Below are 26,537 nucleotides of genomic sequence, written 5' to 3'. Positions count from 1 at the left end.
TTATAGCTGTCTGCTGGAGACATGTCCTCTTCGCCCATACGTCCTGTCACCTGTGCAGCATCCAGCCACCACTGCACTTTAAACCATTTGTTTAATGTGACATAATTTGAGTTAAATATTTGGTTTCTTTGCCGATATGTATTAAATGAACACTTAAAAACATTAAAAAACTTTTGCAAACAGTGTATTTTCTCTATCTCTCTCTCTCTCTCTCTCTCTCTCTCTCTCTCTCTCTCTCTCTCTCTCTCTCTCTCTCTATATATATATATATATATATATATATATACAAACACATATGTAGAGAGTATTCTATATTCTAATTCTGTAAAAAAAAAATCACTAATTTTTACATTTTTTTGTTACTTTAGGTATAGGCTAAATTCATTTAAAATTAATTTACTATAAAAACACTGTAATCTGAGTGTTAACATTTTATATAAGTGAAAACCTCTAAAACACTGTTTTATAACACAATATTTTTATATGAGACATGTATTTTGGAAAGTTTTTAAATTAAAATTAAACAAAGAAAGAACCCACTTGACAGACTCTTGACAGACCCGTTTCTTTGCACAAACGAAACAATGGCTTCGTTCTAATCGGCAAGATTAATGCTTTCAGAGGGCACTTCGAAGGGAGAATAATCGTGAAGGCCACGCTTCTATATAGTTTAAAACTGAATTTGTAATAATAATAAAAAGGCGATTTACGTATGTGATAAACTTAAACCACAACTTTAAGTCTTTTAAATCAGTCAAAGTGGATGGTGAAATCTTCTAAAGGAATAGGGCACAGGGTCGATAACTCTGAAGAGAACACAGCCCAGGTGTGGCGCAATCAATGACGTCGACGCAGCACAATAACGACGAACGATGCCTCTAACCACAGGTGGAGAGCTGTCGTTCCAACGACACTAGTTTGCGATGCAGTTTGCGAATGTTCGTTAGAACTATGGTTTCGGGAAACACTGAATCGTTGAACTACGTTGGTAACGACGGAACTTGCGACCATAGTTGGCTAACGATGCTTTTGGGAAACGCACCCCTGGACGATGCCTGAGCTACATCGCTGATTTTCTTCAGAGTGTCTGTACAGTCGAAACACATTTTGTTGCATTATTTTCCTGTTGTTACTGTAAAGCTGCTTCGAAACAATATGCAATGAAAGTGCGATATAAATAAACGTGACTCGACAGACCATGTGATTATTTAAAAAGAAATTGTTAACAATTGGCACATTGCTTTACTTATTTACTGAGGAATGCGACAAATAGACCTAGACCGGAAGTCAACATTTTTTTCTCGAATAAAGATCTTGGCATTTCGTAATACAAAGCTATGGCTTGAAGTCATAAGACTACAGTGAGTTTTTGTCATTTTGGAGTTTGACAGCCTCATTCCTCATTCACTTTCATTATCCCGAAAAGTGACCAGGACAATCGTAAAAAAAACTAAAAACTTTTTCTGTGTGTGCATGCCCAACAGAAATAAAAATAAGACCACATGGTTTTGGATCTACACAAAAGTGCGTAGCCTAAAAAAATAACAGAACTGTCATTTTTCATGGACTGACTTCTCTAGTTGACAGATGTGTGTATCTTGCTGTGGGCTATAGACTGATTTAAATGTCACGCACCACACCATCTCTTTATGATTCAATACTAGGGAACATTTCAAGGTTAAAATACTTCAGTAAAGCATATCGCTATGATAGATATAGATAGCATACTATACAGTTAGTTCACAGAAAAGGAAACATTGCCTTTGAGGGTTTCTTTAGTTATTTTCTTCTTTTATGATTTTACTATTAGGGTCCAACATTAAGTTTTGGATCCCTGTTGAGCTTGCCTCTGGTCCTCCCATGTATTTACCAGTCGTGTTGTTTGCTTTTAATGATTTATATTACCTTTAAACCCTTCGTCAGGCTTCAGGTAAAGGTATTGATCTAGGGGTGATTTGCTTGTCTAGTTAGTACAACCTTAGAGTTCCCAGGGGTTGAGCACTGCACAGTCTGCATGCTGTGGCTCTCAACACACACATTAGCTTCAACACAGTTTATGATCTAGATCAAATGTGCTCAACCCAAGTCCTGGAGATCTTCTTGCCCACAGAGCTAAGTTTTATCCCACCTCTATTAAAGAAAACTCAAAGGCCTCTATTAACTGGTTCATGTGTGGTTGATTAGACATGGGTCTAAACTATAGTAAGCAGGTTAGATTTCCAAGAAAAAAACTGAGCACCCCTGATATAGTAACAGGATAAATCGTGTTTCTTTCTTTCTATTTTCTATCAGCTAAATATGATGGGATAATGATCGGTAAAGGTAACGAAATGCATGAGGCACTACTCACACAGAAGTCACTTTCAAAGCAAGCAGTTTTTTGTTGGTCGAATTGAATATAAATCTGTGTGGGGAACTCTTTGTCCTTACATCATAATGAATAAGGAAAATGCTATTTTCTATCGTGGTTTTGAGCCTAGCTCTTGAAACAAGTTTTTATGAGCGTGCTGCATTGAAGACTTAGAAGTAAACGGCCACTGCTATGATTGGATATCACTTTTGATTATTTGTAGCAAAGTTCGGTATAGTAAAGGAAGGAAGAAGACAGGGTCGGCTTGACTGAGACTTGTGGTACTTATTATAAAAATTAAACAACTCAAACAAAACAAAAACAATAGCTCAGTAAGTTTGGATTCCTTCACAGTGTTCTCCAGAGTCTTCTCAGCCTCTCTGCCATGAGTCTGCAGTCAGTCTCTCTCTCCCACATGTCCTCTATCAAGACAGGTGTTCATCATTTACACTTAACCCACTAATGCCATGCTCCTTTCCCAACCCACTCTCCTGTCACAGACCTTACTAAACCACACCCCCTGGCACAATATTATAATGAGCTTTGGCTCCCCAGTCATTACGACATGAGGAATTGTTTTGGAAACTTCCAATATGGAGAAACGGCAACGGAATGATTCGCCCACAGGGTCTGCAAAATGTATTTTTTAAACAAACACAATGATTTATTTCTCATCCACCAGCAATTAATTGGAATGTTATTTTGTATTACTTGGTTGGCCCGATCGGTGGACATAACCGTGCACCGAGCACAACACACACACATGCACACGCTTGCACATGTATTTCACTATATTTAAGATGGTGCAAGCCCTGGCCCTTATATGTTTGAGTCTAATCATAAATAACAGGATAATGTGCAGGTATAAATGCGGAAGTAGATGCAAAGCTATCACATATAAAAAACGTGTTTTACTTACATAATTGTGTTGCATCATTTTGAAACATGCCATAAGCTTTATTGCTTGGAAGTTTGATCCGGTTTAGCATCACGTAGGCCTATGTTATTAATCTAACATTCCAGGCACGAGTCGGTGGACGGGGCTACATAATTAGGTGTTCGTCTTGAGGCGGTGTTTCACTGCACTCTGACATCACGGGGACATACATTCGCACATCGATCGTTTGCTGAGCCAGCTGTCAATAAAAGCTTTTCTTTCACTAACAAGGACGTTTTCAGCTCATTAACTTACAGGATATTCTTATATTAAGATGACCTTTAATATACCAAAAGCTCAAGGGAAAGTTGATTTATCAGTTCATGGCCCCTTTAAAATGCATGCAGATGATACTATTTCATGATGATGAAGAACTGCAATGTCACATGAGCATAAACAAAACAAACAAATATCATGTTTCACTTTTTTTCGCATGTTCACAAACTGTGAAGGCTTTGTCCTCTGAGATGAGGAGCAGCAGTTCATTTGCATTTAAAGAAGACACACTTCTGAGATCTGAAACTTCACATGCACACTCTGGGGACACATGAGACATATCAAAATCTTTTAAAAAGGGGCATAATAGGTACCCTTTAAGTGAATATAAACATTTGGTTGAAAATCAGGAGTGTGTCTATATATTAGAGCCGTATATGGTCTTAAAGTGACAGCAGTCTACTATACCTGCTGCCGTTTGTCATTAATGTAAATCAAACTAACTATGTAAATAAATTATAATTTATACTGTGAAGTCTTTGTACTGTTTTATTTTAATGTTATTCAATTTCTTCCTACTGTTAATATTATAGCAGAAAAATGTGAAGCATGTTTTTTTTTTTCATTTGTAGTGTATTTGTCCTAATATTTATTTGCTTCTTTGTGTATATTTTTAATAACAAAGATGAAATAATGAAATATAGATTTTCATCTCTGCCTACTTTGTTCATTCTTTTTTCATTTATATTTTGTTATTTGTTAAGCATAAATTAAGCAAATTAGTTTTGTTGTACTGCTTAGTGACTAGTGACTAGTTAGAGAACAATATCAAAACAAATTGTGATAAAAACGTGATCCCCTGATCCCTTCCAGAACAGTTTTTTTCTTTTCGAATGATTTGAACATGCCCAACTCCGATCGAAGTTTTTTTCCGATCGACCTCCATTAACCTGTTGTAAGAGGTTCTTAAAGTTCAAAGGACAAGGACAGCCATGTTTTTCAAGGTACATTAATGTTGTCATGAGTTGTCAAGGCAACAAACAAAGACAAAGACATGGACAAAGACATAGCATGACCATTAGTCAATAGATACATTTGTAGAGAACATTAATGAATGCTGGTATAACCAAATAATCATGGATTTGTTTGTTGACCATATGCAGACTCTGTTTGTGAAACCTGTTTTAAAACAGTCATTGGGATGGTTCATGAAATGCGAGAAAGACAGAAAAAAATCTGTGTAAAAATGCACATAAACCTGTAAAACTATACAATGGGAAATTACGGCAACATTTCCTTTGCTTGTGTGCCATGAATGAGCCTCATTACTTTTGAAAACGGCACCCTTTAAAATGTGCTGTTGTGCATGGATAAACACAATGAGAACAGGCCAGTTTCAGGGAATGTGAAACCCATGCCTAAAACAAGAGATACGCCAAGCAATCAGACTGCTGATGGATCCATTGTGCCGGAGATATAGCAATGTGAGTGATAATTGTGTGTGATGTGTGGGTTATTCTGTGGTAGAGAATAAAAAAGAAAAAAGCTGAAAAAGGAAAAAGCTGAATGAAACATTGCCAAGTGGGTGTTTATAATGAAGATTCATGTGGAGTTCACAGGAGGCAAAGACTACCGTCAGAGAGAGAAGCCAATGGCTGGGAAAAAGCCTAAACAGAATAAATAGATGCCAAATCTGCCATTTGACGGTTTACAATTTCCGCAGAAGCGATTACATGTGGCTATTTTTTTTAAAGTAATGTGGTATTCAGTAACAATGAAACAATTTAAAAGTTCTAGCTATGAATAGCGCACACTGATAAAACAAATAGGCATATGGTGCAATTTCTCCATTGAAGATGAGACGGCACCCCATAAACACTAAGCATTTCCTTTGTCAAAACAAAATTGCTTAGCATTGCTGGCTTCAGTTGGCACCAATCATCTTTTCATTCTGACAATCAGCCAGCTGTCTACATTAGGTTACTATTTAGCTTCCTCGCAGCGTTCCATCCCTCTATCTTGTCTTAATTCATCCATCAGAATTGCCGTGCAGAGTTGCATACATACACGCTAATTGTCAGTGACAAGCCTTTCCACCTGCACTATGTTTAATTTCATGGCATAACTGGGGCTTTTTTCCGGCTCTCGTTCTCTTAAATTATGTATGCCTCACAAACCTGCATGAAACTAATGATATATTGTATGGAACAATTGTTTTAATGTATGTGGTAATTGTTCAATAGCCTAATGCGCATCATGGAGATGTTTACCGTTAAGAGAATCACAGTGATTTATTTTTTCTCTTGACATTAATCATCACGTTTTTGCATACAGTTTCTCTTAGGGATGCCTGATATATTGGTATTATACAATTTCAAACAGAACAAAAATCAATACTTAAAGTCCCTGTGAACTGGAAATCACAACCGACTTTATTGTTTCCAACGTATTTCCAAGACTTTCCGTCTTTGATTAAAGATTCCCCCGACAAACAACTGTAACTGGAAAATGAGACTTATCGAAATCAGCCAAAACAAGTGATAAAATAGTGGTGGTTAATTGTGGTTAAACTGGATTGCACAACATAATAAAGTTGTTGTATGTCCCATTAGCTTAGATTCGAGTCTTGGTGACTCAATAGTCACCAAGTCTTGGTTCAATTTTTCATTGAACCGTCTGTTTAAATTTCATCATCTGTGCTTCGAAGGGCATTCCTGGTTTGACTTCCTCTATGATTGACTTTTTAGTCCATCTTTCCTCCCATACATAGTTTGATGATGGCACCATATTTTGAATGAGTCATCCCAGCAAGCAACAGTTGCCATTTCACTGTCTAGGTTAAATATACCTGATATAGTCTGGCTATAAGTAACCCACTTTTAGGCAAACTAACTTTAAATTTGGTTACATGTTGTTTTTGCCAAAAAACAAACAAAAAAAAAAACTTCAGAGACGTATGATATTCCACCATGTAAGAAAAGTCAGTGATTACAAAGTGTTTGGTTTCATTTCTTTATTCATGTTCTAGATGTCCATTATTGGGCAATGGGTAGAGGTGTATTCAATTTTCACTGACAGCCCAGATCTCATCTTGTTTTTGCTTAGACCTTTTAAATGCAAAATTGCTTGCTGGGAATCTTCCTTCGGTCTTGTTTCCAGATCGTCCAGCTCTTGCAATCATGGTTGACAAAACTATTAAAATTAGTTTTATTTTTTGTCTTTTCTTCCTTCTTTATTTATTATTTCTTATTAGCTGAAAGATAACTTTCAGTTCCCTTTATCGAGGGAACTCGCACTGCGTCATCGTAGATGACACATCGGGGAACGCCCACGGCGTGACGCTGCTGAGTTCATATCAAAAAAGTCCAATCTTGATTGGTGTTGCGTAATGACGTAACGAGTGACGGCATACCCGGAGGTATAAAGGGACGCCGGCACAAGCAAACGCAGCTTTCAGCGGTCGCGCTCTGTGTTCTGTCTGTCTATTTGGTGTTGTTTGTCCCGTAGGGCTTATTATATCAGTAGAAATGGCGAGCGAGCAGTTCAGACGGTGTGTGCCTCCCTGTCCGCGCTTTATTTCGGGCACGGACACACACCAGCTCTGTGTGCAGTGTCTCGGCGTGCAGCACGCCCGGGCCGCTCTCGAGGGAGCGGCTTGCGGCGAATGTGATAAGCTGCCGCTGAGAGTACTGCGCTCGCGGCTGGCGGTCTTTGACGAGGCCGGTCAGCCTCGCGAGCCTCGCGGTTCTGGGCCCGCTGTTGCCGAGGCAGAGCGGCGCCGCAGGTCGTGGGGCTCGCAGCTGGATCTGTCAGCGGGATTAGGGAATGTTGAGGCATCTCTCTCTTCCTCTGACGATTCAGAGGATCTTCCGCCACGTGTGGAAGCCCGCGCTGCGGCTTCTTCCCGCGAGGCGGAGGATCAGGTGCTCATGCTGTCCGATTCCGAGGGATCGTTGACAATGAGCACCGAAGCAGGCGCAGTGGGGCAGTCGCCACCCCACTCGCAGGCTATGGAGGAGCTCGTGGAGGTCTTGACTCGCGCTGTGGCCAAGCTGAGTTTAGACTGGCCACAAGAGGAAGTGCACGTCCAGCCGCCAAGCAAGCTGGACGAGCGCTTCTTCAAGCGTCGAGCCCAGCCTCCACGCCGGGGTCTGCCGTTTTTCCCCGACCTGCACAGTGAGCTGTGCAGGGCGTGGGAGAAACCCTTCTCAGCACGTTTGACTACGCCCCCTGCACTTGACTTCGCTAACGTGCTGGGGGCGTCTGAGAAGGGATATGTTGCGCTGCCGAGGGTAGAAGAGGCGCTCGCGGGCCACCTCTCTCCCGAGACAGCAGCTTCATTGAAGACCCCGGCATTGCCCTCGAAACCATGCCGAGAGACTTCGAAGCTGATGGCGAGGGCATATAGTGCGGCTGGTCGCGCTGGTGGGTGCCTGCACACTCTTGCGGTTCTGCAGGCCTACCAAGCGGACTTGCTGAAGGAGCTCGATGAGGGCGAGGGTCCCTCTCCGGAGGATGTGACTGAGCTGAGGAAGGCAGCGGATTTGTCTCTTCGTGTCACCAAACAGGCGGCCCGTGATATCGGCCGCTCCATGGCGGGTTTGGTGTGCGCGGAGAGGCATCTCTGGCTGAACCTGTCGGGGATCAGGGAGAGAGACAGACACTTTCTCCTTGATTCCCCGGTTTCGCCTTCTGGCCTTTTCGGCGGCGCTGTGAGCACCGTCGTCGAGAGGTTTCAGGAGGTGAAAAAGCAGGCTCTCAGCCAGTTCATCCCTCGCCGCTGGGGCTCCTCCAGCAAGGCTGCCTCGAGCGGGCAGTCTCGGCCAGCAGAGGGCTCCTCGCACCGTGAGGTGCAGAAGCAGAGCGTCGCTTCTCGTGCCCCTCCTGAGGGAGCTTGGCAGAAGAAGCGACGCTCTCGCGGGAAGTCTTCAAAGCCGAAGACCGACCTGAGGGAGGTTATTCAGGCCAAGAAGGCTTCCAAGCGGTCCTAGCTGCGGCAAGACCGCTGAGAGCTGTCCCCCACGGGGCGGAGCGACCGAGGTCGTTCTCCCCCCGAGGCTCTCGGGAAATCGATGTTGTGCTCTCGCAGTCAAAAGGGCTCCGGACCACGTCGTTTCCCCATGTTCGCGCGCGGCTCTGGCCAGCACATATAAAATCTGCGGCAGAGCAGCGACTGCGTTCACACACCGAAAATCTACCTCGATTAGTCCCTGCCGGTTATCCGCTTCAGGGGGTCGAGGCAGAGGTTCGGTTGATACCCCAGACCAGCCTCGAGAGGCTGGTCCCCTTATCAGAGTATCTCGGCGCATGGTCATGCCTTCCGAATATCTCTGTGTGGGCCCTGCGCACTGTAGAACGGGGATACAGACTGCAGTTCAGAGTTCCCCCCCCGAAATTTGGGGGGATAGTCTGGACAGTGGTCGGTCCCGAGCAGGTGGGGGTAATGGGGCAGGAAGTACACTCTCTGCTGGAAAAAGGGGCGATAGAAAGGGTCCCCCCGCCAGAAAGGGAGGTCGGGTTCTACAGCCGGTACTTCATAGTCCCCAAGAAGGATGGGGGGTTGCGTCCAATATTAGATCTCAGGCTTCTGAATCGGTCTCTGAGGAGATACAGGTTCAGGATGCTAACCATTCCTGTTATCGTGAGTCAGATCCAGTTCAAGGACTGGTTCGTCACGATAGATCTAAAGGACGCTTACTTCCATATTTCCATCCTTCCCAGTCACAGGAAGTTCCTGAGGTTCGCTTTCGGGGGCGAAGCGTTCCAATATCGGGTCCTTCCCTTTGGCCTAGCCTTGTCACCTCGCACCTTCACAAAGTGCATGGATGCAGCCCTGGCTCCGCTAAGACTCCAGGGCATCCGGGTACTGAATTATATCGACGACTGGTTGATCATGGCCAGGTCGTACGATATGGCAGTTCAGCATCGAGATGCTGTTCTAGCACACATGAGGTGTTTGGGGTTGAGACTCAACGCGAAAAAGAGCGCGTTGACGCCCTCCCAGAGAATTACGTTCCTGGGAATAGTGTGGGACTCGGTAACGATGCGGGCACACATGTCACCCGCACGTATCGAGACCATACGGGCGGAGGTCTCAAGTATAAGGTTGGGCCACAGCATCACTGTCAAACAGTTCCAGAGACTGGTGGGTCTCATGGCAGCAGCGTCCAGTGTGATTCCGCTCGGCCTGCTCCACATGAGACCGCTACAGTGGTGGCTGAGAACCAAGGGGTTTTCTCCGAAGGGGAATCCCTTCCGTATGATCAGGGTAACGCGCAAATGCATTCGTTCCCTGGTTATATGGAAGAAACCTTGGATTCTGTCCCTGGGGCTAGTATTGGGAGCATCGTGTTGCCGGAAAACCGTTTCAACAGATGCATCCCTTACTGGTTGGGGCGCGGTCATGGAAGGCCGAGGGGCGAGAGGTCCTTGGACAGCCCAGCATGCTTCATGGCACATCAACTGCCTAGAGATGCTGGCTGTCTGGAAAGCTCTGAGGAGTTTTCTCGAGGACCTTTGCGGCCACCATGTCCTGATACGATCCGACAACACTGCCGTGGTATCGTATCTAAATCATCAGGGGGGTCTGAGATCGCGCCCTCTGTACAGACTGGCGCATCAGGTCCTCCTGTGGTCCCACGGGAAACTGTCTTCTCTCAGGGCAGTTTATATCCCGGGGGACCAGAACCAGGGAGCAGACATCCTGTCAAGGCAGGGGCTGAGGCCCGGGGAGTGGCGTCTCCATCCAGAGGTGGTGGAGGCCATATGCGAGAGGTTTGGCCGAATGGAAGTGGATTTGTTTGCGTCTCGAGAGACGACCCACTGTCCACTTTGGTTCTCCCTCAGGCATCCGGCTCCGTTGGGCCTGGATGCCATGTCACAGGCGTGGCCGAGGCTGCGTCTGTACGCATTTCCCCAGATTGCTCTGCTCCCGGGAGTTCTGGAGCGGGTTCGCCGGGAAGGCATTCGCCTGCTTCTGATAGCACCCCGGTGGCCGACCAGGGTATGGTTCTCCGACATTATGGACCTGCTAGACGACCTTCCATGGCAGATTCCTCTGAGGAGGGATCTGTTGACTCAGGCGGGGTGCTCGATATTTCACCCCCAGCCAGAGTTATGGAACCTGTGGGCTTGGCCCCTGAGGGGGCAGAGCTCATAGAAGAAGGGCTGTCAGCAGGTGTCGTGGAGACTATACTCAGCTCCAGGGCTCCTTCCACCAGGAAGCTGTACAACTTGAAGTGGAGAGTGTTCTCCATATGGTGTAGAGACCGTGAAGTAGACCCAGTGAACTGCGCTGTGGCTTCAGTACTGGAGTTTCTGCAAGATCGGTTTTCCGCCGGGCTTACCCCGTCTACACTTAAGGTGTATGTGGCAGCGATAGGAGCTTTCCACACACCATTAGGTGAAGGACCTCTGGGGAGGCACCATCTGGTTGTACGGTTTCTCCGAGGAGCGCGGAGGATGAGACCTGTGGCTCGTTCTAGGATCCCTGTGTGGGATCTGGCAGTGGTTCTCGAAGGGTTGGTTGAGGCCCCCTTCGAACCGCTGGAGTTGGCTGAGGCCAAGAACCTCACGCTTAAGGTAGCTTTTCTCTTAGCCATCACCTCTCTGAGGAGGGTGGGGGACCTTCAGGCATTGGCAGTAACACCCAATTGCTTGGAGTTCGCCCCAGGCAACGTGAAAGCTATCTTGCGGCCGACCCCGGGATACGTCCCCAAGGTACCGTCTAATGCGGTACGGTCGGTGGTTCTCCAGGCTTTTCATCCCCCGCCTCATGTGACGGCAGATGAGGGCAGGCTTCACCTCCTCTGCCCGGTGCGGGCATTGAGGATTTATTTGGAGAGGTCTGCCCAGTGGAGGAAGTCAGACCAGTTGTTAGTGTGCTTTGGTCCACCTAGGAAAAAGGGCTGCCTGCAGCGAAACAGACAATTAGTAACTGGATTGTCCAGGCAATAGCCACGGCCTATCAGGTGCGCAACTTGCCTTCACCTATAGCCGTGAGGGCTCATTCTACCAGGGGCATGGCCTCCTCGGTAGCCCTCCTTTCCGGAGCTTCTTTGCAAGAGATTTGCGAGGCGGCTGGGTGGGCCACACCGCATACCTTCGTGAGGTATTATAGTCTGCACCTCCCGGCGACGCCAGGCGCTAGGATGCTCGCCCCCTGATTATGCACTCCGGTTCATGTCATGGGGTGCAAGATAGGCGAGGACTAGTGGGTACTCGTTCCCCGATGTGTCATCTACGATGACGCAGTGCGAGTTCCCTCGATAAAGGGAACGTCTCGGGTTATGAATATAACCCATGTTCCCTGAGAGGGAACGAGACACTGCGTCTCGTAGCCCCGGCTATCTACAGAGCGGCCCGCTTCATAGCAGTAAGCTGCGTTTGCTTGTGCCGGCGTCCCTTTATACCTCCGGGTATGCCGTCACTCGTTACGTCATTACGCAACACCAATCAAGATTGGACTTTTTTGATATGAACTCAGCAGCGTCACGCCGTGGGCGTTCCCCGATGTGTCATCTACGATGACGCAGTGTCTCGTTCCCTCTCAGGGAACATGGGTTATATTCATAACCCGTGACGTTTTCCCATTTGCAATAGAGTTGTCCATATTTTTTATGTCAAATCTGCCTTTTATCGATTATCAGCCGTAACATGACAATAATTATTGGCTTAATATATCTGGCAGTATGTTAATCAGTGCATCACTAATTTCAGTTGGTCAAAATATTGGTTTTATTAATTCAAAATCCTCCAAAATGTTCAGATTTGCTGTAATTGAGTCATGTTTCAATATTTCATTTTCATTGTGAAGGAGAAATTTGCCCATATACCCCCCCCCCCCCACACAAAAAAACAAAACAACAACAACAAAAAAACAACAAAAATGTCATGACTGACTGAGGGTGGACCCATGAGAGAAGGAAAGTCACCAGTCAAGGTGTTGCTAGGAGACAGTCTATTTATTGGAGCCCTTTGGTCTATCTCAGGTTAGTTTTGATAAGTGAAATGCAATAACATCACAAACTGTCATGAGAGCTGGCTATAAAACATCCAATGCTCTTTCACAAAAATAATTCTGTTGGGCGGTGTGTGTTTCTGAAATAAATGGTGGCTTTTCAGATTTTACTTGAAGTCTCTTTCTATGGTTTGCTTTGTAGATACTCTTCATTTTCGACGGTCTCATATTCTGTGTGTTTGTCCATTGATGATGGATGTCTTTAATACTTTAGAATGTCCTTTACTTTTGCCGAAAGCTCCGGCAAAGGACAAATCTCTGGCACCCCCTGTGACACACGTAAAAGTGCTCATAAACAGACCTTGTGACTCACCTTGCATCTGTCTGTTTCTCTGTGCTTACTTTTATATAGTGTCTTATAAATAAATCAAATGGCTTCAGTGCATTAAAACAACTACAGTGCAAAAAGACAATGCTTGTTGTGCATATTTGTTGCGTTTGTTTTCTACAGTATATGGCCATTTTTCATTTTTGTGCATTTTTTTTATGTGTTGGTCTACACACTCTGTGTCTGTGCATGTGCAGCAGTATCTGATGATTTATGGCCCGCCTCACAAATACTCATAACGTTTTATTTTTCTCTGTCGACCAGCTCCACAAAAAGCACTTAATACGCCATGGACAACAAGGACATGGTAAAAGACACTATATATTCTGTTTTAATATCTATTTTATGGCATTTTTGTATTGCAGCTGCACAACTAATATTGATACTGAATTTTGCATGAAATGTTCACATGAATTTATTAATAAGGTCATTGTTATTAGATGATATTTGGGTCATGGTATTACTGTGTTAAGGGTTTGTTGTAAATGCGTCCCACATGGACATGAATGATACCTCAAATTATGGTGATTGTTGGGGATAAGATGTGTTCTTATTTATGTAGAAAGTGGTTTTGGCTAATGGACAATAATATGGGAGCAAAAAAAAAAAAAAATTCCCAGAGATATACACTGGAAGGATTCGAGGCATTTATAGAGAAACGAAGAGCCTTGCGGTTGGGATTTAGACCCGAGCAACAACAGTAATTCAGCCTATAGGTTGAATTAAATTTTACATTTAATTGCAGTTCTGATATCCTCTCTTTTTTCCACAGTGAAAAACTCCCATGCGGCCAACATTGTCTTTAGCATAAATTCTTCCAAAGCGTGGATAATCTGCTGTGTGTTGATGTTTCAAAACCCTCATGGCCAGTGTGGATCTGAAATTGTTAAAATTAAGGAAATAATCCATTATTTATCTGCTTATATTGTATCAACCTATTTTTCTTTTTAAACCGATATCGATAACATTAAAAAACGAAAGCCGATACTGATACAGCTGCTGGTATATTGTGAATCCCTAGTCAAAATTGCTTTTGTAGTTTTTTAAATAGTTCACAATTAGAGAACGTAATTTGCGCCACATAGAAACATCATTGTTACAAAAAGAATGAAAGGAAGACTGTGTAAGAAGCGGTCTACACAATAGATGTGCAAAAGACAAAGAAATCACTAAAATAGTCATTAATTCAGAACTCACGGTACAGCCAACAACTCACTGAAACACAGGAGACACAACTGCAAAGAGTTAACAAGACAAAACAAAGAAATGAACAGAACAGGGGCTGAATCCGATATCCCCCCATAGCCTACCCTCAAATAGGGCATTATTTGACAGCCATTTGCAGTGGTGTCTGAAACCATAGAGGACGTTATCGAGTGCACCCATTCAATCTCACATTGCACCGCAATAACAAGTGTACAGCCGATTTACACACAATGGCTGTCTGACTTCACTCACTCGTTTTCATTCACCCCTTCAAGTGAACTCTATTAGTGGACTAAAGTAGGTAATAGCGAATGGATTCAGTCAGGAGTATAAATACACAGAAGATACTGAGATAATGAGACAACAGGTGAACGGGATAACTAATCAGACACACTAGGAAAGACAGGCCATGTCCACACTAATACGTTTTTGTTTGAAAACGCATCTTTGTCTCTCCGTTTTGGCCTTTCGTTCACACTGAGACAGCGTTTTAAGGCAACGAAAACATTGCTTTTTGAAAACGCTCTCCAGAGCGGATACATTTGAAAATGCCGTCTTCGCGTCGTAGTGTGGACTGTGAAGACGGACGATGACACGTTTAGTCATGTTAAGCATATTGTACAAATAGATATGTGTGTTTATACCGCGATTGTGCCAGTTATGTGCTATTCACTTCCACACAGTTGCTCAAATATGTTACATTGCACACTTCATATCACAGTCATGCAAGGATGAAAGAAAATGTACTTGCTGAGTGGAGTTGCATTTTAAAACACTGTTGTCTGAGGTCAACTAATGATGCTTGTGTGGTTTTTACATTCAAAAACATCATAACTAATAAGTAATAAGGTATTTTCTACTATTTTCATGTTTTTTAAGCTGTCTTCTGAAAGCTGGGTTTTATGGGCACTGGAGACTTGGAAGTAAACGCCCACGGCTAGGATTGGAGAAGATTTGCATATTTAATGAGCGTCATGTTACACGAGGGAGGGATTGTTTTGAAAGTGGCAACCGGAATAATTCTTCTCTCACAGAGCTCATAAACGTCTTTATTAAACAAACACAATTATTTATTCTCATCCACCTGCAACTGATTGGAATATTGTTTTTGTATTACGTGGCCTGCCCGATCGGTGGATATAAAAGCAAACCACACACACACACGCGCGCGCGCGCAACCTAGCAAGGAATGTTATTTGAGATTCACAGGCCTGCTGACGGGCTTAAATGTTTTGGTAGCCCATCTGGAAAACTCATAGCCCCGGGACTTTGGGCTTTCCGAGTCTGATCCCAAATCGCAAGGAACCAACAAATAAAGTATTCTCCAGCCAGTGACAGCAGGCTAAGGAAGGTAAGTTTTGTTAGACACATAAACATAATTAAAAGGATCTGTACGATGCAATATTATCACATGTAAAAAAACATGTTTTACTCACATGAGTGTGTTGCACCATTCCTTTCAGATCCAATATAGAAGGCCCAACATTGTGTTTTAATCTCAATATGTCTGCAAATCCAGACCTGAGACCTGAAACAAGTCTGCTGTGATACGAAGCAAACACACATATCATGTCTTCCCCACATGAGCTGGAACCTCATTAAAAATAAAGTTCAACCACACATTCCAAATATAAAGGAAGCTTATGCAGGACTGTGTTCTTCCACAACCAGGAACAGCGCTATATCTTGCTATCTTCTTCGGCATGTTTATAGCTGCTGGCTAGCCCGATCCGAACAGCTCCATGAGTCAGTGGTGGGGCTACTGAATTAGACATGCTTATTATTCTGTACAGGCGTGTTTTACCACACGATTATGTCAAGGTGTGGCGTATTCTGAGATCGATCGTTTTCTGGGTCTGGTGTGAAAGCTTTTATTTGACTAACAAGGAAGTTTATGGCTCTGAAACTTACATAATGATTTTTTTGCATAAAATAAAAGTCGATAACTGTGACCCATTCAATGTATTATTGGCTATTGCCAAAAATATACACTTGTGACTTATTGTGACTGGTGTTAGGTTTTTCCATTTCTGGAAATCCATTTCAGTCAGATTGCTCTAACAGAAATGTTTGAAACCGCTCATAAAACTTCTCATACCAGCCTGTTCTGCCATTGCCCCATCATAACAAAGTAGTTCAGCATGCAGTGGCTACACAATGTCATGCTGTAAAGAAGACAACATCTGCATTGCAAACCTCTCCATGCTGCTGTTGTTTTTGGAGTATGCCGACTAAGTCAGTGTCATTGAATGTCACAAATTGGATATGAACAGTTGCAATACACAATGTGGATTGATTAGATCAGATTCCAATCGGATACACAAATAATCAGATTTGGAATGACAGTGTGAACATAGCCTAAACGTAGCCTAAAACACTTAAATGCATGTGTAAGCTGTTTTAACTGAAATTAACTTGCACTGTGACAAAAGAAAAGCCACTTTTTTCAGGATTCAAGCCCAATCCTGGAATATTTCAAGAATACTTTTAAAATTTGTGTAGAAAGAAAGAAAGAAAGAAAGAAAGAAAGAAAGAAAGAAAGAAAGAAAGAAAGAAAGAAAGAAAGAAAGAAAGAAAGAAAGAAAGAAAGAAAGAAAGAAAGAACGAAAGAAAGGAAATTGAATATGATTATTCATCTTAGAAAATGTCCTATGTAATGTTACTTAGGAGCAGTCGTGACCTATTGTTAGAGAGTGATGGTTATGGAGTTTTCATATTTGTTTTTTGTGTGACTGCATCTACTTTCACATTAGCCAGATTTCTTCTCCAGCTGAGCTCTTCTGTTTTCCTATGGTGTATTGACCAGAGTGAAAATGAGAGGGACCAGTTTTAAAATGCAGGTGGGAATGGATGCATAAGTTGTTTGGCTGAGTATTCATGTTTATCATTCAGATGGTTGCAGTGCTGAGCCGAGTGATTGAGTTTGATTGGATCTCATGGCGTGGTCTGACACCTTGGCATCTGTCCTTCTCTTTCCCTCTCCCCATCTTTCAGTCTCAGGCCATACCACTCCTGTCAGACAGAGATACTGCTCAGTTATGATATTACCATAGTGACAGAGGGAAAGGGAAGAGGTAGCTAGTGTCATGCATCTCACTCTCAGAGGAGTGCACTTTTCTATTTGTATTCAGACAACTTGCTAAACTGTCCTCAGCCTCGATCAGCATAACTCTGTCACATATTGAGACTGGTAAATAAAATATATCTAAAATGTACATTTGTATTATTAACACATTTAGTTAATAGGGATGCACAGTGTATAGATTTTCAGTATATATTATAGATTTTTATTTTATTTATCTGATTGATATTAAATATGGTCAATTCCTTTTTTATATTTATATAACTTTTACCATCATTGCAGGCTCACATAGTTATTCTTTGAAATAATGTAGTTTCACTACATTTCTACAACGTTTCGTTACATTTAGTTACATTTTCTGATCAGTTTCAGGGCTTGCCCGGATAATAATAAATAATGTACGTTATAGGCTAATGAATTGACGGTTGCGCTGTTGAGGCTCCCGCAGCCTCTCGAGGAGAAATGGAAACAAATCAGCCCCGCTCACAAAGAAACTCAGTAACATACTGCATTAAAAATTCAAAATGTTTAGTTTTCATATTTTATAACAGTTAAAAAAACACCACATGACACGACCAATGAGTGTAGTTTTCCTGAATACCATCACAAGAGAAAATGTGACACTGATTTCATTTGACAGTACCAAAAACAATTAATTAACATCAAGTCACTTACATTTTATTGATTGCTTTATTGCTTTTGTTCTATTTCAGCAGCGAAAATATTTCCAAGATCCGATTTCCACATCCGAACCATAACGTATTGCACAGCAACAGTGTGTTACTGAATCAAAGATTCAATGCCCTATTCATAAACGACTGCCTCATTTATGAACGAATCAGCCGTTTGAATGAATCGACTCAATGACTCTCTCATAAGGATTCACCTGCCACCATCTACTGGTGGTTTAGTTAACTTTTTTTAGTTAAAACAATCTCATAGCATTATTTAGTGCAGTTGTAATTTTTCAGTGTAAATTATTTAATTTGATTGGTAACAACCCTATTGTATCTTATTCAAATGTAATTTATTAATCAAATTTAAGAATATAAAGGGAAAGCTGAAGCAAAGCCTATATTTAATAAGATTAGGGGAAAATGTCCTTTATAAAAGGTAAAAATATCATAAATATGAAGATTTAAATACATCAAAGCTGATGAGAATGTTGTTTCAGAAAAATGACATTTAACTTTGCAGATAAATAGAATTTTAAGTCAGAATTTAAACTAGGCAACAGATGGTAAGAACAATTACATTAACCCAAAACTAACTAAATTAAAATGCCACCACTCATACTGTTTTCTTCTTTTTAATTATTAGAATTAGACATTAAGAGAAACATTTTTATGCAAGTACTTTTACTTTTAATACTTAAAGTACATTTAAAATCAGGTACTTTTTACTTTTTACTTAAGTAGGGTTGTCTTGTAGTACTTCTACTTTTATTAAAGTAAATATATTTCTGGTTACTTGTACTTTTACTTAAGTACTGAGATTCAGTACTTCCTCCACCACTGATCGACAGACATCCTGGGATTTTTAATGACCACAGAGAGTCAGGACCTCAGTTTAATGTCTCATCTGAAGGACGGTGCTCTTTGTCAGTAGTGTCCCCATCGCTATACTGGGGTGTTAGGACCCACGCAGACCACAGGGTAAGCACCACCTGCTGGCCTCACTAACACCTCTACCAGCAGCTACCTGGTTTTGCCAGTTGGTCTAGGGTAATATGGCTGCTGTATATGACGCAGCACCAATGTCATAACGCAGCACCAATGAGGATTGGACAGATTTCATTCCTGCTTCAGAGACGCTACGCTAGGGGCGTTCCCCGAGGTGTCAGTGTCTCGTTCCCTCTCTCAGATACCATGGGTTATAGTCGTAACCCAAGACGTTTTGCACATATACATTTCTTTTTAAAAATGCTTTTGTAACATTGCAGGACTTTAGTGATTCACACGGAAAAATACTGAAAATATCGGAAAAAATGAGGTCTAGTCATGTAAGTACCCAAATGCAACTTGGTCTATTGTTGGTTTATAGTCAGTTTATGGCCTCCAGGCACAAGACATGTTATTTAGTTTGAGGTTACTGCTTGCACACCTGATTTAAGCACTTATTAAGCTCTTCTTTTGCTCAATTAGATTTAGTTGGCTGGGAAAACAAAACCTGTCCATGGGTGCAAAACAAACCAATTGTTTATAATCACTGTTGAGAATGTTTCCCTGGGGATGTTTTTGACCATCTGTGGAGTTTAACCTTACACAGAGGGAGCTTTTTGCACTGTGATGTCTAATCCAGCTTAAAAAAAAGCTTTATTAAATTGGTTTCAGAGGTGGAGTTAGTCTCATGAGGAAAGAAAGAGTAATTTGCCTTAGTAAGAATGCTATCCTATAGGACACAAAAGGTGTGCTATACTAATATGTTAAAAACTGTCAGTTGTATTGACAAACCTACACAAAAGAACCAATTAGATCAAAAAGGAAATTTGTTATGAATAATTATTAATATTTGCATCAATCCGATTCATTTATCAGTTCGTCCAACAATCACAGTATTGATTAATAATTATAATACCAATACCAGTGTTGGCATTGATACTTCGATATTTAGATCGATCCGCGCACCCCTATATTTTTAAATAAAAAGAGAGTCGCACTTGATCCAGATCAAGGTGATAGATTAGTGTTTCTAGCAAACAATATAAAGAAATTAATTAGGCTAGGCTATAGGCCGTATTCCTGCTGCTGTTTAAGTTGTCATAATTTTGTTTCTGCCTGTTCTGAATTCTGTTTTTTTCCATGTAGCCTCATGTTGTGATGCATAGTGGCACTTTATATTGATTAAGTTGATAACCTGCTGTTTCAAACATTAAGTTAACAATTAATTTTTCCAGACAGGCTGTGGACCTGGAGTCCTGTTTATTACTATCAGACTGTTAATACATTTGTGATTGAATCTCCGTTACGGCGGCGTGTTTTGTGTGTGTGTGTGGGGGGGGAGTGGGGTTCGTAGATATTTGAATACATTGCTTGATATTTGATATCCATTTGGTTTAGATTTTTCAAAAAAATTACAGCCCTAATCGATTCATGATTCGGATCGTGTGTCAAACCACCAAACTGCTGAAATCACGTGACTTTGGCGATCGAAATAATGCATCGATACACTGATTCATAATGATTCGAAGCTTTGTTTTGAAATCGGGCCATCACTATATAAATTTGAATTTCACTAAAATAATTTGTTTTCCGAAGATGAACGGAGGTCTTACCTACGTTGAACGACATTAGGGTAAGTAATTAATGACAGAATTTTCATTTTTGAGTGAACTAACCTTTTAACTACATCACAAAAAGTGGAAAATGGCATAAACCAGAAAATGGATATTAAAAGTCCTGTTTTTCATGTTTTTGAAGCTTTGATTGCGTTTACAGTGTGCAATATAACATGAGTTCATGTTTCGCGTGTAAAAAAACCAGTATTTTTCACACAATTTACTTATCTGTATACCGCTGTTTCCTCTATCCTAAAAACAGTCTGATGATGTCCTTGTTCTATGAAGTCCCTCCTTCAGTAATACATAACGAGTTCTAACTGTGCCAGCGGTTCCCGTGTTGTGAATAGGGCAGGATGCCCGGAAAGGTCCCGCCTCTTACCATAATGGGGAGATTCAAGCACTGAATGTGTGCTCTTCTCCACATGGGAGAGCAACAAGACCATGCCCCCTTTTTTGCATATTCTTGTGGGCGGAGGGTTAGTCAACAGACTGATCTAGTGACGTCATTACAGCAGGAAGTGCATGGGTGTAGTCCAAACCGGCCATTCGCTGTAGGCTTTGAAAGGGAACTTCTGTTAAATAAAATATCTCGCTTGGCATTGAACTTTGAGCTTTAAAATTTTACAGGTATTATTTATCCTCTAACAGCAACATTACACACTAACTAAAGTTTGAAAGATGGTATTGCGAAGAACTGGACCTTTAAGCTATGGAAAGAGAGTCATTAACCATGAAAAGAACCATCAGCTTGTTATTTTCAAAGCACCTCATTAAGAGGATTTTACTGGTTATCCTAAGCCTCTGTTCTGGTTAAAATAGGCGAAACTTGCATTGCCATTGCAGGAGCAGTTTCATAAAGTTCCTGATTGAAGTTGCTGATGGTGTTGAAATTGCAATCAAATTCTTCTGAGCTAACTGAAGAAGATATGATGACATTTTATGGTTGATTCGACTCCTTCATCATTGATGAAGTTGCACATGGCTTGGGTCTGGTGGCCCACTTCCCTGTGGTCCCACACACGCACAGCAACCAGGAGAAGCAGAAAGAGAGATGAAGGTTTTGGTGCAGTGCAGTGCTGGTGAAGTTGCAATTTCCTTCTCAGTTGGAATGAGGACATTTCAGACTTTGTTGGAAGAGTTCTCCTCTGGACGGAGAGTGAAGAGAAAACAGAAGAAGTTTAGAAGAGCATGTGGGACTGGGCGTTGCTCTTTAAAGTTTGGTAAAAGGTCACACACCTCTCAGGGTTGATTTGACTAAGGAGAAAGGGGAAATTTCTAAGTGGGAATATTCCTCTGTTGGAGATTCTGGTTCAAGCGATCTCATTTGCATTTGCAGCTTGATTGATTGCCAATAAAGAAACTATTAAAGATTCTTGTAATATGAATATGGCAGCTATCTACAAATCGTATACTTGATAATTTCGAAAGTACACATTTATTCTTCAAAGTACAAAATTATAGACACCAAACATGGTGTAGGTGAGGTTGGTTGTAAAATAAATGCATGTAAAAATTATAAATGCATCGCATTAAATGCATTCTGAAAATGAATGCAGTTAAGTCTGTTCTAAGGGCTAAGGGTCTTTTCTATTGCCATGTGACCACATTTTTTTAGAGCAATAAATCGTCATTTGCTCCTGCTGTTGTCTTTTTTGGAGGGGAAGAGGTTAGTAACGTTGCAGAAGATTTTCACATCTAATCCTAAGACATTACTTAAAGGTACAATTGGTGATCTGGGAAATGCTAACTTTAGCCTGCTAGCAATCAAAGCATACGATCCTGCAAATCACCATTCAAAGCCACGCCTCCTCCAAAACACATGAACAGCCCAGAAGCGAGAGACCAGAGACAACATTATTGGATTACATCATGTGTCATTCACTTGTGAGAAAACTTTACAGTACAATGAGGGGAGGAACATGATGATGTCTGTGTGAACCAGCTGCGCAGTATTATGCAAACACATGCTGACTGACAGGAAACTCAGGGTATAGTTTTATTCAGACCGAATGCAATGATTGAATAAACATTTTATGGTCCTACACCATCCACAGATGTTTTATACATTAACCTAATTGCTGGGTTTGTTTTAAACGCTGGGTCAGTCAATTTGATTTTAAAGGTTTTTCCATTTTAAATAATATAAATGCACTCTAAAATCTCTGTTATATTTATTTAGGACAGGAACAGTTCAAGTCAGTCTTTTACAATCATAAAATACTCAACAATATTAAGTAAGTGTTTTAGGATGTGACAGGAGCAGCAACAGCAGCCATTGGGAATCTGTGGGAAGAAAATGGTATCTGTATGCTGTTCCAGTTCATTAAATGACAATCTTATGTATTCATTTTTAAAAAAAATAACATAAAAAAACACTTTACCTTTGCCATTTCGTCTGTTAGACAGTCAAGTTTCAACCCGTCAAATGCATAGCACGACCACAGCTGTGACGCTAGTGCACTAGATCAACAGTGCTCCTATTATAGTCAGTGAAGCACACTGCACTTTATGACAGCGATGTCGCATCGTGTTCCAGCCCTGGTCACGCATTTGTTTGGTGGGAGGTGAAACTTCCTGGTGGCGCTGGCGCAACATTCAGCTAACATTCCCAGCAGACGTTAGCTGTGACCTACATGTAAACAAAAGAGACTACAGACATTTTCCTCTTTGTACAGTTATAATTTTATAGAAATACTGTATATTATACAAACCTTCATTTAGTTCAGGAAGTTTCCCATTAGGACATTTTCTCTCAGACAAATGTATCCATTTTTTAACCGGTTTGCCACAGACTATCCAAAACTGGGTTACATTAATAATAATAATAATAGATTTTATTTATAATGCATTTTATTTATAATAACACAAAAAAATGAATAACAAGTAAAAATATAGAATACTACAAACAATCAACCAACACAGAAAACAGAACAGAAACAGAGCTGATGGTGAACAGAAACAGAGCTGATGGTGAACAGAAACAGAGCTGATGGTGAAGAGAAACAGAGCTGATGGTGAACAGAAACAGAGCTGATGGTGAACAGAAACAGAGCTGATGGTGAACAGAAACAGAGCTGATGGTGAACAGAAACAGAGCTAATGGTGAACAGAAAACAGCTGATGGTGGAAGTCTCTGTTAGCTCCGCAGCACACTGTGGTCCACTCCATGTTTTAAATTTCTCCCAGCGGCAGTGTGTCTTGATGACATCGCCGAGGCAGGACAGCTGAAGACCAGATTCATGACGATTCAAACGATGGGGATCGCCGCAGCACCATGCAGGAGGCAGAACATTTTTCCGGGCACTTCTGTGGACACACCGGGGTCGGCGCAGAAGTCCAATCCGCTCCACGGCCGCAATGCAGGACGGAACAGCGGCGCAGCCGAAAAGCGGAACATCCCAACATCATGCCGGAAGCCGATTACGATGGCCCAGATGACGCTAGCCCGGTGCAAACTTCAGCCACCATGCAGCTTAAGCCCAAGGAAGACCACCAGTGAGCAGTCGCGGCGAGAAACATCAAATGTCCTCCAAACCAGAACCAACCGCAGCAATTCAAACATAAACATTAGAGAAGCGGTTGAAAACGGTGAAACGGGCGAACAACGTCCTCTCAGTGGCTGCCAGCAATCAGCAACAGCCCCAATTGTAGCTCTGACTGTTAGACTAGTCACAAACATAAGGAAATAAAATAAAATCTAAATCTAATAGTACATTAACATGATTTGTGGGTGGAGAAGCGGCGAACAGACAACGCCAGCGTCCTCTCCCCCACGTTGCCTAGCAACGTTTCTACGAACGTAAACGTTACATTGACACAGTGCTGGGTATCAGAAAAACAAAACAAAAAAATACTCAGCACTGGATAAAAAACATATTAAAAAATAACCCAATAAAATGCCCAAGCAGGCTAAAAACAGCATTTGTGTTAAAGGTGTCATGAACTGGCTTTTTATTTTATATAATGTGTGACTGTCTGAGGTCAAATTGTCATTTCACGGGAGGGATAGTTTTGAAAGCGGCCGGAGTAATTCTCTGGCAGGGCTCTCAAAACGTATTTATCAAACAATCACAATGATTTATCTCCTATCCACCCGCGATTGATTTACTTTTTTATTACTTGGCCCGTCCGATCAGTGGATATAAGCGCCAACCGCACACACATAAGCGGGCACATGCTCTTCAAATATCAAGTCACGAGAGTAAACATTAACAAGGCAGATCAATAAATTAATGTTATTTTACTATGTAAGATTCACCGGCCTACCGACGTGCTTACGTTTTGGTCTGGAAAACATCCCATGCGATCTGTTCTGATCCCGAATATCACTAAACACAATTCACCAGCCTGTGACAGCATGCTAATGCATTTTCTTTTAGACACATACATATAATCAATATCTGTAACAATGTAATACTATCATATATATATATATATATATATATATATATATATATATATATATATATATATATATATATATATATATATATATACAAAAAAAAAAACACCATTCCTGTCGGATCCAATATAGAAGGCACAGCATTGTGTTTTAATCTCAATGTGTCTGCAAATCCTGCAGGTATCTTGCTATCTTTGGCATGTTTATTGCTCTGTAACACGATCAGTTTAGCTCCATGAGTCGGTGGGCGGGGCTACAGAAGCAGCGTACACATAGAGGCGGCGTTTCACCATTCTTATACGTCATTGATTTGAGAGCCTCGTTTTCTGGACATGGTGTCTGTTAAAGCTTCTCTTTTAATTAGGAAGTTTTCAGCTCCAAAACGTACAGGATATTCTTATATTCAGTATTCTCACTCGGCTCACTCCTGCCCTGCTTTTTGACCTTTCCCTCCGCATTTTTTAAAAACAAATAATTAAAAGCCTCAGTGTGAATGTTGCTTTATTAGTTGAGAGTATAACAGTATAGCATTCAACTAAGAAAATCACTGCATAGTGTTTCTTAATAAATATGTTATTCTGTAAAATTATTGGGTGATTTTCTATATTCTTATGTTTGATTAACTCTTTGAAAAAACAAGTTTCAGGATAAATAACATGGGCCAAAAATCACAGACAATTTTTCTTAATTTATCGAAGCAGAAATCATAATTTCGATTAAACTTGATTTGACTCTCTGTTCACATAATCACATGGTCAATGTCACACACTGATTATTTGATTAGTGACCTATGTGCTGAATTTATTTACAGGTTTAAATTACATTGTGAAGTCCAGATTTTTGTTATGTAGACCCCGCTGTGCAGTATGTACCTCTAATGCATTCTTGTGGTTGAAAGCTGAATCAATTGAAATTGTATATTTTATAAAGCAGTTTATTTTCCAGACTCTCAAGCTGGAGCTGCTGACATTGATATAGTACCCTGATGCCTGCAGAACCTGGCAGACAGCATGACTGCAGTTTTCATTGATTTTTATCTAGTTAATCTCCAACTTGATATTTAAATACTTAGGAAAGATACAATCATGTATCGACATCTCAGCATATTAAACTGAAAAGCAACTTTTAAAGTTTGAGTCGGAGTATTAAAGTACAATCATTTTTCTTTGCTGTTGTTTCCAGTGCTTTTGGGAGCACTGGCTCAGAGATTTACATTTAAATTTGCTAGCTGCCTCCATTTTCAACCTAACATAGAGGGGTCTACAGAGGCATAACCGTACTGCACAGAGTGAAAATTAGTTTTTTGAAGGATAAGAAATAAGAAAATGGAAGAGATGATGGGCATGCTTTGGCGTTGTGGTGGTTGGCTAAGTTTATGCCTCTGTTTACATTAAAGGGGGTGAGCTGAGTTGTACAAGAACACTTAAATTCTGTGTTCTTCAAATATTTGTTTTGCAATAGGTATGCATCAATATTAAAATTCAGATAACAAACCAGGGGTGTCAAAACTTTATATATTTATATGTATATAAATATGAAGAGGTCAGAGGCAAAAGCCTTTAAAAGCCACTTTAGCCAAAAATGAGATAACAATACTGAGTAAATGCTCTCTGCATATAGTATATGTTCATAAAATATTTTCACTTCAAGCCCACTAAATCAGCCACAGTCCCTATACATATAGAAACCTAGACATAGGAGCCTGACAAAAATGCTT

Source organism: Pseudorasbora parva, chromosome 6, assembly GCF_024679245.1.
Source record: "Pseudorasbora parva isolate DD20220531a chromosome 6, ASM2467924v1, whole genome shotgun sequence".
Classification (NCBI taxonomy): domain Eukaryota; kingdom Metazoa; phylum Chordata; class Actinopteri; order Cypriniformes; family Gobionidae; genus Pseudorasbora; species Pseudorasbora parva.
Note: the sequence above shows the minus strand (reverse complement) of the source record.